Source organism: Ascaphus truei, chromosome 9, assembly GCF_040206685.1.
Source record: "Ascaphus truei isolate aAscTru1 chromosome 9, aAscTru1.hap1, whole genome shotgun sequence".
NCBI lineage: Eukaryota > Metazoa > Chordata > Amphibia > Anura > Ascaphidae > Ascaphus > Ascaphus truei.
The window spans coordinates 9,502,326-9,516,452 of record NC_134491.1 but is presented as its reverse complement, the minus strand read 5'-3'; positions in this window follow the sequence as shown (position 1 = coordinate 9,516,452).

Here is a 14,127-nt window from a genome sequence, read left to right as displayed (position 1 = left end):
AGAGGAGGGAGAGAAAGAGAGAGGGGAGAGAAAGAGAGAGGGGAGAGAGAGACCAGAGACGGGGAGACCAGAGAGAGGGGAGACGGGGGGAGACCAGAGAGAGGGGAGACCAGAGAGGGGAGACGGGGGAGACCAGAGAGATGGGAGACCAGAGAGAGGGGAGACCAGAGAGATGGGAGACCAGAGAGAGGGGAGACCAGAGAGAGGGGAGACAGGGAGACCAGAGAGAGGGGAGACCAGAGAGAGGGGAGACCAGAGAGAGGGGAGACGGGGGAGACCAGAGAGAGGTGAGACCAGAGACAGGGGAGACGGGGGAGACCAGAGAGAGGGGAGACCAGAGAGAGGGGAGACGGGGGAGACCAGAGAGAAGGGAGATGGGAAGACCAGAGAGAGAGGGGAGACCAGAGAGAGGGGAGACGGGGGAGACCAGAGAGAGGGGAGACAGGGGAGACCAGAGAGAGGGGAGACGGGGGAGACCAGAGAGAAGGGAGACGGGGGAGACCAGAGGGAGGGGAGACGGGGGAGACCAGAGGGAGGGGAGACGGGGGAGACCAGAGAGAGGGGAGACGGGGGAGACCAGAGAGAGGGGAGACGGGGGAGACCAGAGAGAGGGGAGATGGGGGAGACCAGAGAGAGAGGGGCAGGGGTGACTGACTGACCGGGCAGGGGTGGGTGACTGACCGGGGCAGGGGTGGGTGACTGACCGGGGCAGGGGTGGGTGACTGACCGGGGCAGGTGTGGGTGACTGACCAGGGCAGGGGTGGGTGACTGACCGGGGCAGGGGTGGGTGACTGACCGGGGCAGGGGTGGGTGACTGACCGGGGCAGGGGTGGGTGACTGATTGGGGGGGGGTACCTCTGGTGTCACACATACTCCCATACACACATACACATTCTCCCATATATATATATACACCCACACACACCCATATACACACACACACACCCATATACACACACACACACACACACACATATACACACACACACTCTCACATATACACACACACTCCCACATATACACACACACTCCCACATATACACACACACTCCCACATATACACACACACACTCCCACATATACACACACACACTCCCACATATACACACACACTCCCACATATACACACACACTCCCACATATACACACACACTCCCACATATACACACACACTCCCACATATACACACAAACTCCCACATATACACACACACTCCCACATATACACACACACTTCCACATATATACACACACTCCCACATATATGCACACACTCCCACATATATACACACACCCACACACACACATATACACCCCCCACTCATATATACACACACACCCATATACACAAACACACACACACACATATACACACCTATATATACAAACACACACACACTCTCCCATATACACACACACATTCTCCCATGCCCACATACACACTCTCTCTCTACACACCTTTTGGAAAGGCCGCGACCAGCACCACCACGCTCCCCCCCCCCCCCCAACACCCGCCCATCTCCTGCTCCGCGGGGACATGAGGGGGCAACCCCGCTCCCATCACCCAGCGCGCTCTCTGACGCGGGACCGGGGGGAAGCGGGGGAAGCAGGGACATGAGGGGGCATCCCCGCTCCCATCACCCGCCGCGCTCTCTGACACAGGACCGGGGGGAAGCGGGGGGGGGAAGCGGGGACATGAGGGGGCATCCCCGCTCCCATCACCCGCCGCGCTCTCTGACACGGGACCGGGGGGAACCGGGGGAGGGGGGGAAGCGGGGACATGAGGGGGCATCCCCGCTCCCATCACCCGCCGCGCTCTCTGACGCGGGACCGGGGGGAAGCAGGGACATGAGGGGGAATCCCCGCTACCATCACCCACCGCGCTCTGTGACACGGGACCGGGGGAAGTGGGGGGGGGGGGAGCGGGGACATGAGGGGGGCATCCCCCGCTCCCATCACCCGCCGCGCTCTGTGACACGGGACCGGGGGGAAGCGGGGGGGGAAGCGGGGACAAGAGGGGGAATCCCCGCTCCCATCACCATAACTGCGGGCAGCAGGAGCGCCGGGGAGGGGAGGGAGGTGGGGGAAGGCACAGATAATACTTACTGTGTCCTCCAGGGGAAAAGAATGGCCGCTCGTTGGGGGCTGGCTCATATAGAGCCTGGCCGCGCGCCCACAAAGCCTCGGAGCGCGCGCCAATCAGCAGTCAGGTAGGGGGAGTTTTTTTTTTTTCAGCTAGCGCGAGCAGGGAAAATTTAAAAAAAGAAAACACGTGTTCTGCTTGGGCCAATAGTTACTCGCCCGGGGGTTAAATCCACCCGCCCCGGGCGTGTAAATGTATAGGATTGTCGAACACTGTATATATATATATATATGCATTATGAAGCCACTGTACAAATGAATGGGTAAAGGGTGGGGGTAGTTGCCTGGGGAGGGTGGTTATGCCTCATGGGTGGGTATCGGGGCAGGGTGTGTTAACCCCTTAATTACCCAGTAGCCCAAGCACGCTGGCTAGGGGTTACACTCGATTCCTCTCTCACATTCTCCTCTCACATTCTCCTCTCACATTCTCCTCTCACATTCTCCTCTCACATTCTCCTCTCACATTCTCCTCTCACATTCTCCTCTCACATTCAAAATGTTTCTAAAACTTGTCGCTTTTTCCTCCGCAATATCACAAAGATCACAAAGATAATAATCCTGTATGTAAAATAATAAATCATGTTTTTATGGGGGGGGGCACATGGGGTGGGTGTGTTATGTATTAATGTTTATTAAATATGGTAATGTTTATTGTGGGGCCTAGGAGGTGGGTAGTGGGGCTGCTCTGCTTAGTGTTTTTATTGTAGGTAGTGGGGAAAGGGGGTGAAGGGGGTATTGTCCCCAAGGGTGGGTGGGTATGCCTCCCTGGTGGGTAGTGGGTGAGGATGGTTAGGCCTCCCTGGTGGGTAGTGGGGGAGGATGGTTAGGCCTCCCGGGTGAGTAGTGGGTGAGGGTGGGTTAACCCCTTAAATTACTCCGCTACGGTGATTAGGGGGTTAGGGGACATTATATTGTCTCTTTTTATTTTTATGTATTTTTTGCAGCACCGGAGGGCAGGGATGGGGTGAGGATGAGGACGGCCTTCATCGTGCGTGCCTGGCAGGGGTGAGTGCAAGATGTATTTATTTTATTTCTGCTGCTTATTGTATTTGAAATGGGCAAATGCATTATTATCCATATGTGGATAATAGTAATTTTGCCCATTACTGTACTGTATGTGTTAGGGGGCAGGGGGGGGTGTATTTATTTTAAAGTATTTATGTATTTTTAATGTATTTTTTTGGGGCACAGAATTGGTACTGCAGGCAAGCGGGGACACCCGCGGGGACCACCCAAGGGCCACCGCCGGCCTGTAGTATAATTCCTGTGCATAAAAAAAAATGTACTGTATGTTAGGGGGGTTGTAACAGGGGATTTATCCCTGTTCAGGAAATGTGCCTCTAATCCAGCAGTGTGGTGGTTAACTGCTGGTAGTCAATTAATATAAGGATTGTGAAGAACTGCTCACCTATTATACCGTAGGTCCTTAAAACGTTAGGTGCAAAGAGGTATGAGGTCAATATTAGAAAGAGTGAACAAAGAAGTTCAAATGGTACCCCTATAACTGCACTCTAAACCAATAGTGTATGTTTCTAGGGCTATAAGGTTAAGAATCCCCTATACCAGAAACTAAAATCGAAAACGGCGCAAAAAACAAAAAAGTTTTAATACATCTTTAAATTTAATAATTACACTCAAATGGATAAAATATGGGTATGAACTGACCCCTCGGAGGAGCGAAGGGAGTCAAAGATAGGGATAATAGTAAAGCTAGTAATCTCCTATGGAACATATAAGGGAGGTTAACCCCATAGACTCCTGCGTGTTATTTAGGACATATGATGCTCATGAACTAAACACATATCAAATGCATACTGCGTAAGCAAAAATAAGATAGCTGTATCAGACTTAATAGTACACAATGTTAACAGCACTACACAGATAAATATAAGTATCGCACTGTATATAGTAACGTGGTGTTAAATGGTCTATGCTCATAACCAAATAGCAACTCCTGGGACTGTGTCACTTTCAAAGGTGTTATCCCTTCCCTCAGACTCGTATGGATACAAGTGTTGCAATCAGTGTAACAAGCCTGTAACAGAAAAGCGTTGTATAATAACAGCTTCCCGGCGGCTAGCTAGAATACATACAAGCAGCTCTGCATAAGTTAGACCAGGGGTGAGCAAACTTTTTATGCCGAGCCCCCCTTTTCATCCATGAAATTTCTCGGGCCCCCCCTGCCTGATGTAATCAAAATCACATGACGTCAGCGCACGTGAGCTGGTTCAGCCATTGAGGGCGAACCAGCTTTGTAACACCCCCGCCACGCGTCTACAAAAAAAGTATTTATAGCACAAATTACATAACTTAAAAATAAATATTATAATATTTGTCTAATAGCGTTCCCATTTCTGCTGTATTATTAATCTCTCTCTTCCCGCCACATTAGAACACCTCAGGACCTCTCTAACCTCTTCCAGTCTCTCCCTGTATTTCTCACTCCCCCTCCAGTCCCTCTCTATCCCTCCCCTCAGTGTCTCCCCCCACTCTCTTTCCCTCCCCCTGTGTGTCTCTCTCTCTTTCTCCCTCCCCCTAGTGTCCCCCTCCCTCCATTGTCTCTCACTCTCCTTCCAGCCATTGCCTCTCCCTCCCCCCAGTGTCTCTCTTGCACTCTCCAACCAGCTATTGTTTCTCCCTCCACCCGGTGTCTCTCTCACACTCTCCCTCCAGCCATTGTGTGTCTCTCTCCCTCCTGCCAGTGTCTCCCTCCCTCCCACCAATGTCTCTCTCATCCCCATCCCCATGTAGCTCTTTCAGCCCCCCCTCCCCATGTCACACTCACTCTCACCCCCCTCCCCATCTCACACTCTCACCCCCATCATGTCACTCACACCCTCCCCATGCCTCAGTCTCACACTCACTCCCCCATGTCCCAGTCTCACCCCCCATGTCCCAGTCTCACTCCCCCCATGTCCCAGTCTCACTCCCCCCCATGTCCCAGTCTCACTCCCCCCCATGTCCCAGTCTCACTCCCCCATGTCCCAGTCTCACTCCCCCATGTCCCAGTCTCACTTCCCCATGTCCCCGTCTCACTCCCCCATGTCCCAGTCTCACTCCCCCCCATGTCCCAGTCTCACTCCCCCCCATGTCCCAGTCTCACTCCCCCCCATGTCCCAGTCTCACTCCCCCCCATGTCCCAGTCTCACTCCCCCCCATGTCCCAGTCTCACTCCCCCCCATGTCCCAGTCTCACTCCCCCCCATGTCCCAGTCTCACTCCCCCCCATGTCCCAGTCTCACTCCCCCATGTCCCAGTCTCACCCCCCCATGTCCCAGTCTCACTCCCCCCCATGTCCCAGTCTCACTCCCCCCCATGTCCCAGTCTCACTCCCCCCCATGTCCCAGTCTCACTCCCCCCCATGTCCCAGTCTCACTCCCCCCCATGTCCCAGTCTCACTCCCCCCCATGTCCCAGTCTCACTCCCCCCCATGTCCCAGTCTCACTCCCCCCCCATGTCCCAGTCTCACCCCCCCCCCATGTCCCAGTCTCACTCCCCCCCATGTCCCAGTCTCACTCCCCCCCATGTCCCAGTCTCACTCCCCCCCATGTCCCAGTCTCACTCCCCCATGTCCCAGTGTCACTCCCCCATGTCCCAGTGTCACTCCCCCCCATGTGCCAGTCTCACTCCCCCCCCATGTGCCAGTCTCACTCCCCCCTCACTCCCCCCCATGTCCCAGTCTCACTCCCCCCCATGTCCCAGTCTCACTCCCCCATGTCCCAGTCTCACTCCCCCATGTCCCAGTCTCACTCCCCCATGTGCCAGTCTCACTCCCCCATGTGCCAGTCTCACTCCCCCCCATGTCCCAGTCTCACTCCCCCCCATGTCCCAGTCTCACTCCCCCCCATGTCCCAGTCTCACTCCCCCCCATGTCCCAGTCTCACTCCCCCATGTGCCAGTCTCACTCCCCCATGTGCCAGTCTCACTCCCCCATGTCCCAGTCTCACTCCCCCATGTCCCAGTCTCACTCCCCCATGTCCCAGTCTCACTCCCCCATGTGCCAGTCTCACTCCCCCATGTGCCAGTCTCACTCACCCCCTCTCCCCATGTCACACGCTGATGCAGGAAGCAACGAGATGCTGCTGTGTACTGTAGCACAGCGCAGCACAGCGCCACCTAATGGCCAAAAGAAAAATTGCAGCTGCAGACGGCTTTTTTCCCTCTGCTCCTGGCAAAATCGCGCTGCTTCCTGCGCCCCCCCTAAACAATCTTGCGCCCCCCCAGGGGGGCGCGCCCCCCAGTTTGCGCACCGCTGAGTTAGACGGCTGCTGTAATAGCAACAGCCAGCGCTATTGGTTTGCAGAAGGAAAGGGTAAGGGAGAGAAAGCAGGCTACGGCGAGCCTTAGACAGACAGAGAGAGGCACCCTCGTGACGTCAGCAACAACCGACACGTGTTTCGCGCGTGTGACGCGCTTCTTCAGGGGGAGGAGTCTATTAACCAACACCACCTGGCTGATTAGGTTTGTTAGAAAAGCCTGCCTTTGAGACAGGAAGTGAGATTGTTCCTGAGTCTCACAAATTGTGGGACTGATCATAGGAACAGACGTCCTGAGCCTGCCAGAAGAAACTGCACGCTGCCTGCAAGACACAGGGGAAAGTACTTCTAAACCTGGAGAACAAAGAAGCCTTTCCCTACTGAGACAGATAAGACTTTCCTTTCTAAGACTTTTTGTATATCTGCGCATATCAAGATATATGTTTGGGGCTGGGAGACATGCTAATCTAAAGGGAGTTGTGGACTGCATAGATTTAACTAGAAATATTCGCAAGTGGAACAAAAGCTTTGTTTGACCCCTTATTTGCATACGTTTGGATGATTTTCGTGTATTAAAGAAACAGGCGCAATAAAAGCCTTATTTAATTTCACCTTAAAAAGTCTCCATTGCATACCTCTGCACATGTCCTCCTACAGGGGTATAGGGGTTATTGGGGTACAAGGGTAGGGGGGTGTATTTGATATAGTAATATTTATTGAGGGCCTAGGAGGTGGGTAGTGGGCTGTAGTGTGTTGTTTTTATTGTGGGTAGCGGGAGTGGTTGAAGGGGGTATTAGCCCCAAGGATGGGTGTTTAGACCTTGCGGGTGGGTAGCGGGAGGGGTTAACCCCTTCATTACCTTATCCACCCGCAATCCCTTCGCAATCCCTTCGCAAGGCCTAAACCCCAAAAAGGGCCAAATACCCCCTTCACCCACCGCTGCTACCCACAATAAGCCTGGCACGGGTGGTTAACCCCTTCATTGCCTTAGCGGTTAGCCGCTAAGGTAATGAAGTGGCTGTAAATGCATTTTCCTGCACCGAATGCATGCCGGAGGTCTCCGTTGCTGGTATTAATGTGTATCTGCTCCGGAGACCCCCGGCATCAATCCGAGGCAGGAAAAAGATCTGATTTTTTTCTAAGTCCCGTCTCGCCGCTTCTCCCAACCTTCCTGCCAACTTTTTGAGCCGGGACGGTTTGGAGAGCAAATCTCAATTTTCGAGCGATGAGTAGCAGCGAAAAGCTTATCGGGGCTACTAGAATTCAGCGAGTTTAAAAAAGTGGCAAACAGTGCCAAAAAGTGGCTATTTGCCACGCGTCTGCCGAAAAACTTTTTTAGACAAAACGTCGACTTTTTCTCTTCTCGCTGCTTACTGAATCGTAGCAGGCATTTTTGGTGAGAAGCTGGCAAAAGGTGCCATTTCACCAGTTACTGCACGATGCCCTTAAACATAACAGTGGCGACGAGGATATCACTAAACCCACAACAAAGTCACTAGGCCTCAGGCAGTATTCCTCCATACATAAGGATGGAATTGTACAATCCTGCAGCCAATGATAATCCTGGGAAATAAGCTTACAGCAACAGCTTTACTTTTCTCTCTCTCAGAAAGGACTGACTGTATCACTAAACATTTATGTACCAAGACAGCCAAGGATACATATATGTCACTATGGCTCTCATCGGCAGCATACAGGAATTTCCTGTTGAAACAGACAATTGGTCATCTTGGAGTGAACGGCACGACCAATATTTAGTTGGAAATGCTTTAAGTGATGACATAAAGGTTGCTTTATTTCTCACAGCAGTTGGTGCTAAAACCTATAATACTTTAAGAGACTTGTTTCCAGATAAACCAGCATCCACTGACCCTAAACGTACTGATTGAAATACTGAACGATTACACCAACCTAAACAGCTGGAGATAGCGGAGAGATTTCGGTTTTATCATAGACGCCAAGAACAAGGCGAGGATATTAAATCCTATGTTGTCGCTCTAAGGAAGTTGTCCAGCACCTTCTCTTTCTGTGATTACCTGCCAGCAGCCCTCCGTGACATGTTTGTCATTGGCCTCACAAGTCAGCCTATTGAAAAAAAAACTGTTAACAGAAGACAACCTCTCCTTAAAAAGGGCTATAGACGTGGCTACCGTGATGGAGCTGGCAATGAAAGACACAGACGCGCTGCAATCACGCGAGACTGTAAAAGAAGAACTTTTCAACACGCCACTTACCAAGTCAGCAAGCACAAAACCCCAAGGGCACAGTCGACAATCCACGTTGTCACGACCAGCACCAGGACAACAGACCCCTGGCGGGTGTTACCGATGTGGAGGAACTACTCATGATGCCAGAGCCTGCAGATTCAAGGACATGAAGTGTCATAATTGTGGCAAATTAGGACATTTACAGCCTGTTAGCCGTGCACCACATACACGCCACCACGAAAAGAAGGCGGAGGGCAGACAAACTTATAAAGTGGATCTCCAAGATTCATCGTTCAGCTCGGACGGGGATGAGTGATTGGAACGCCTCTCCATATACCACCTCGGACCTCAATCAATGGGCATGGAAGTACAGGTGAAACTTTAAGGGAAAATGCTGTGCATGGATCTGGATAATGCGGCTGTGGTGTTTGTGATCACTCTACACCACTGATGCAAGTGACAACTAACAAAGCAGTTGAAGCCCACTAAAAATCAGACTACAGACTTACTCCATGACACTTTTAAAGCCGATCGGTTGCGTGACAGTACATGTAACGTATAAAGGGAAAACAAAAGTACTTCCACTATACGTCCTAGAACGGGAAGGACAACCCATATTTGGATGGGACTGGAGACGGGCGCTTGGAATGCCAGACATTCAAGTCAACTCCTGTCATGCTCTAGAACAAAACATAGACCAGCATGAGCCATGGATGATAAACCTGCGACATAACAGTAAGTATAGCACCGTTTTTATAGCGACTTAGACAAAGTTAAGGGTGATTCCGTTCAATTGAATTTAAGAGAAGGGGCGACTCCAAAAAATTTCACAGCAAGGTTAGTTCTATTCGCCCTGAAGGCTGGAGTGGAAACAGAGCTAAAGCGTTTGGAGGAGTTTGGGATCATCTCCAAGGTAAAACGTAGCACATGGGCTTTGCCAATTGTGCCAGTAAAGAAAAAGAATGGCGAGCTGCACATATGTGGAGATTTTCAAATGGCACTGAACAGCCAATTGATCATGGACCAGTATCCCCTTCCAAGAAATGAAGACATGTTTGCTTCCCGAGCGGAGGGAAACGATTTTCGAACATCGATCTCAAGCAGGCATACCTGCAAATGGAGGTTTACCCTGATTCCAGGAAATATCTCACGATCAACACACACAAAGGACTATTTCAGTTTACCAAATGGTTTTTGGGATTGCCCCATGTTGCAGGGTACATGCAACCACACGTGAGTTTCTTGATAAGGCTTTTTATTGAGCCTCCAAATATGGCACACAAAAATAACCAGAGCTTTTCTTCAGCATATATAAAGTAAAGCAGTATAAGTCCTGAGCAGGGCTTTGCCCTTTCTGTTCAAAGTCCACAGAAACAATTCAGCATCAAACAAAATGTCCCAGAAAACAGACCTTAAATCAGGCTGTTCTCCCTCCTGAGTTCCAGTGTATCTCCATGGTTTAGACAAGCTGCATGTGTGTGCAGTCAGGGGTTTTGAAAGCTCCTTGATGAAGCAGCTGGGATCAAACTAATTAACCAGACCTCCCAGCTGAATGTTAACCTTGTCACTGCTGCACTGCAGACCTAACCATAGGTCTGCCAGGTATAGGGCTGGTGACGTTCCTTCACCCAGTCACACCCCAGAACCCACAATTTTGCAGTGTAAAATGGAAGAAATATTAGCTGGCATACCTTATACTCAGTGTATGCTTGATGATATGTTGATCGTCGGGCACACTGACGAGGAGCATCCCCACAATGTCAAGCTGGTCCTACAACGCTTAATGGACTATGGGCTAATGGCAAATCTGCAAGAAAAGCAAGTTTTTTTGTGCCCAAATTAGAGTTTTGCGCACATGTGGTGGATGAAGAAGGGCTTCACACAACAGGAGACAAGGTGGATGCATTAGTGAAGGCTCCCACACTCAAGGATGTCTCACAACTTTGTTCCTTCTTGGGACTACTAAACTATTATAATAGATACTTGCCTAATCTAGCGCACATTCTGTACCCCCTGCACAGATTATTGGAAACAACAACAAAATGGAACTGGACACCGACGTGTCAGGAGGCTTTCGTAACCTCAAAACGCATGATTCTGACATCCTGGGTATTGGTCCATTATGACCTCTTCACACCGTTACTGTTAGCATGTTATGATCCTGCAGCTGCAGCTGCCCCAGTTGTGGAGCTTGGAGAGGCTTCCGGCTAAGTGCTGTGCTTGCAGTGCACTACTGGGACTTTCCGTGCTCCAGCCACGTCATCTGAATAAGATGAGAACAGCGGGTCTGAGATCGAAGCTGCAGTGAACGTGACGGCCGCATCCGAGGCTTGGAAATACCTCGTGGAGTCCCCTCTTCAGGATCTTGCATCAAGGGAGAGACTGAGCTGCTTATCACGCCGGTTTATTATTACATTGTCGTGAGTAGGATTCCCATTTTATATCCTCCGGGCGGGATCCCCTCGGCTTGTGTTCTTTTTTAGACATTGGTTTTGTCCGTGTATAATTTTATTAAATAGCACCAGTTCATTTTTCAGCTATTCTGTGGTTCATGTTGGTTCATGTGTTGTCTGTGGTCAGTGTTTCTGTCTATCTGTTTTGTGTCAGTGTTGCACTATGAATTTTCTTTTTGTTTATCCCCACATGTCATGAGACTTCAAATCAAGATCCATTTGGATATTGTTTGGACACTAAGGACTTTATTACCTTTACCTAAGGACTTTATTACCCAATTGTTATTTATTTACAGAATGAACATACACAGCTTGATTAACAATTACAACGAAAAATACACGTACTAGTTACGCTGTTAAGTCTGGTTACAGATGGATCTTTCACCGCATGACGAATCTTGTTACATGATGGAACTGCTTCCCCATGAGCTGCAGGGTTTTTTATGCACTAAACTGGCCTATACTTAACCCATGCAACCAATCTACTCTGTGGGAATAATTCCTTCCCCCTATCACGGAGTTGCCACTACTTTTCAAACCTGGCAGAGGGGCTTCTCAGTCTGCTCTGGGCATGTGCCAACTTTGCACCATAGCCGCTTAGTATATGAGGTCCGTCCCCTCTACCTGGCGCCGGTCAGTCTGGGCAGAGCAGCAATTTGCCAGGGTGGCTTTGAAATTCTTTCTTGCTAACAAAAGGTTTAACACCTCCATATCCTGGATCGCCTATGAAGCTGTTGCTAGCAAAATGTTTAACACTCTCATATCCTGGATTGCCTTTGAAGCTTGGAGTAGCCACTCTGTCTCTGGCGTGTTAGATGAAAATCCCCATATGCCTAACATGTTGGTACAATTAAAATAGGGGGACTTTAATTCATCCATTTTTTTATATCAATCTATAAAAATTGCGCGACATGATAGTTCCTGATTTTACCCGAACAGTGCCCACAGAAAATCTCACGGCGCTAGGAGGAGCTTCCTAGCGAAAGTTAGCAAACAGCCGCCTGCTATGCTGCCAGCTGCTGGGTTTGAAAACCATTTATCCTTTCACACGCTTACACGAAAACACTGCCACAGTTATACACATAAGCTTAAAAATTACTTTACTCTGAACCCCCCCTGGTTCTGGGGTTCTCGGGCATATACCGGGGGACCTGAATGTAATTCATTCCCCTGCCCGGTATTACTATTCTGGTCTGTGCTGAAGCAGGGAAATGTGCGCTGCTTAAGAATAATAAGACATACATATACAGTTTTATCACAAAACAGTGTTTCTGTCATGATTTGGTTGCAGAGCTGAAAATCACAATTCCCCAATATGGCTCTGGGGCGTCCAGCAGGGCCAAATATCTTTATTTACTGGCCTGAGTACCCCTTCACCATCACAGGGACAAGAGACAGCAAGGCATTACAGTGAGGGGTGAAAACAAGGAGTAATGTTTAGATCGGCATATGTTATACCAGGCACAGCTAATTCTGTATTATGGTAAAAGTGTAAATAGTCCATGTCTTAGTGGGAATAATAAAATACATGCATACTGCATTAGTTTATTATTTTATCATACTGGTAAGATCACTACACTCCCAACATCATTTCCAATGTCTGGGCACAAACATATACAAATGTGCATGTGCTATTCTGTACGCCAGGCTCTTCAACTAGCGACCCGCAGGCCAGATCTGCTTTATGTGACCCCTGAACTCTGTCCCTGGTAATTTCATTCCAGTTACTTAAAGAGGCAATCCAAGCTGGTGACGCGTTTGCAAAAAAATCTTTGAACATAGGATTGAAGCAGGGGGTTAATTTCAGCTCCGAGGACCCCTGTCTTCTGGAGATACCTCCGTAGGGGGTGCCAATAGCCACTTGGCTATCAGAGATCACATAATGGCCGCTTTCTGAAGCTCCCATGCCTTGTGGGGCAATAGGAAGTTGTGCCGTCATCAGGTGAGGCTTCTTATTGGCCCTCGTGATGCAGGAGCTTTAAACTTTGCAGAGATATTAGCACCCCCTTTGGAGGTCTGTATCTTGGGATGCAGGGGTTCCCCAGAGCTCAAATTAATGGGGTTCAGCTACAGAGGCCCAACTGCTTCAATCCTATGTTTAAAAACAACGTAATTACAAAAATTGAATTACTTCTTTAAACATTTAAGTTCAGTTTTTCCCACTGAAATGGACTCGTAGAATAAGGCAATGTAAATGTATATGATACAGATGTTATAAATGCGTACAAAGATTCACAAAACGGTGCTAAGCTTTAGCACGTCTTTACCCCCCTTCAAATGAATGGGAGCAAATGCATGCTAAAGTTTAGCACCCTTTTCGGGATATAGGCCAAAATGCTAAGATATAATATTTGTTTTTTTACTTTGAAAAATATATAATATTTTTGAATGTACGACAAATTAAATTGCAATAAGCGCGTGGCCATTCTGCTCCTTCATCTTTTCTGATCTCCTCTGACTCTTTTGAGTTAGAGGTCTGTATGACGTTCCCTCATCTACAGATACAGCCTCATCTGATTACTTTAACTCGAGACCAAGACCAAAACATTTAGAAAGAAATTAAAATTGAACACAATTAAACAGATCATGGAAGAATAAGCACATATGCTTTTTGTTAATTGGATTAAATAACCACTATCATTTGTATATTGTATCCCAGTTTGTTTCTAATTGTAAAAAGGAAAAATGTAAACATGCCCAAATATATATGTATTTATATCAAAATAACATGTTTATCAATAAGCAGATCTGACACTGGATTCAAATTTGTGTATTCAATTATTTCAAATGATTTGGATCATGTTTCCTGCATACCCCAACATATCCACCTAATTATGTTGTTTTCCAAACTGCCACTCATCTTTCTTTCCAAAAGACACATGTTCAGCACAGAAATCCTAAATGTAGGTGCATCTCAGTGTGTGGTAGAAACATTTTCTAACACTGCTAGATGCTGTGCTATACAGTATTGCACTATTTTTCGTCTTTTTTTTTTTCTATTTCATACCCTGAGAATGTCCTAATGCGCTTTGGGGTATCCAGGTCTGTAAATTAAAATTGAAAGCCAAGGT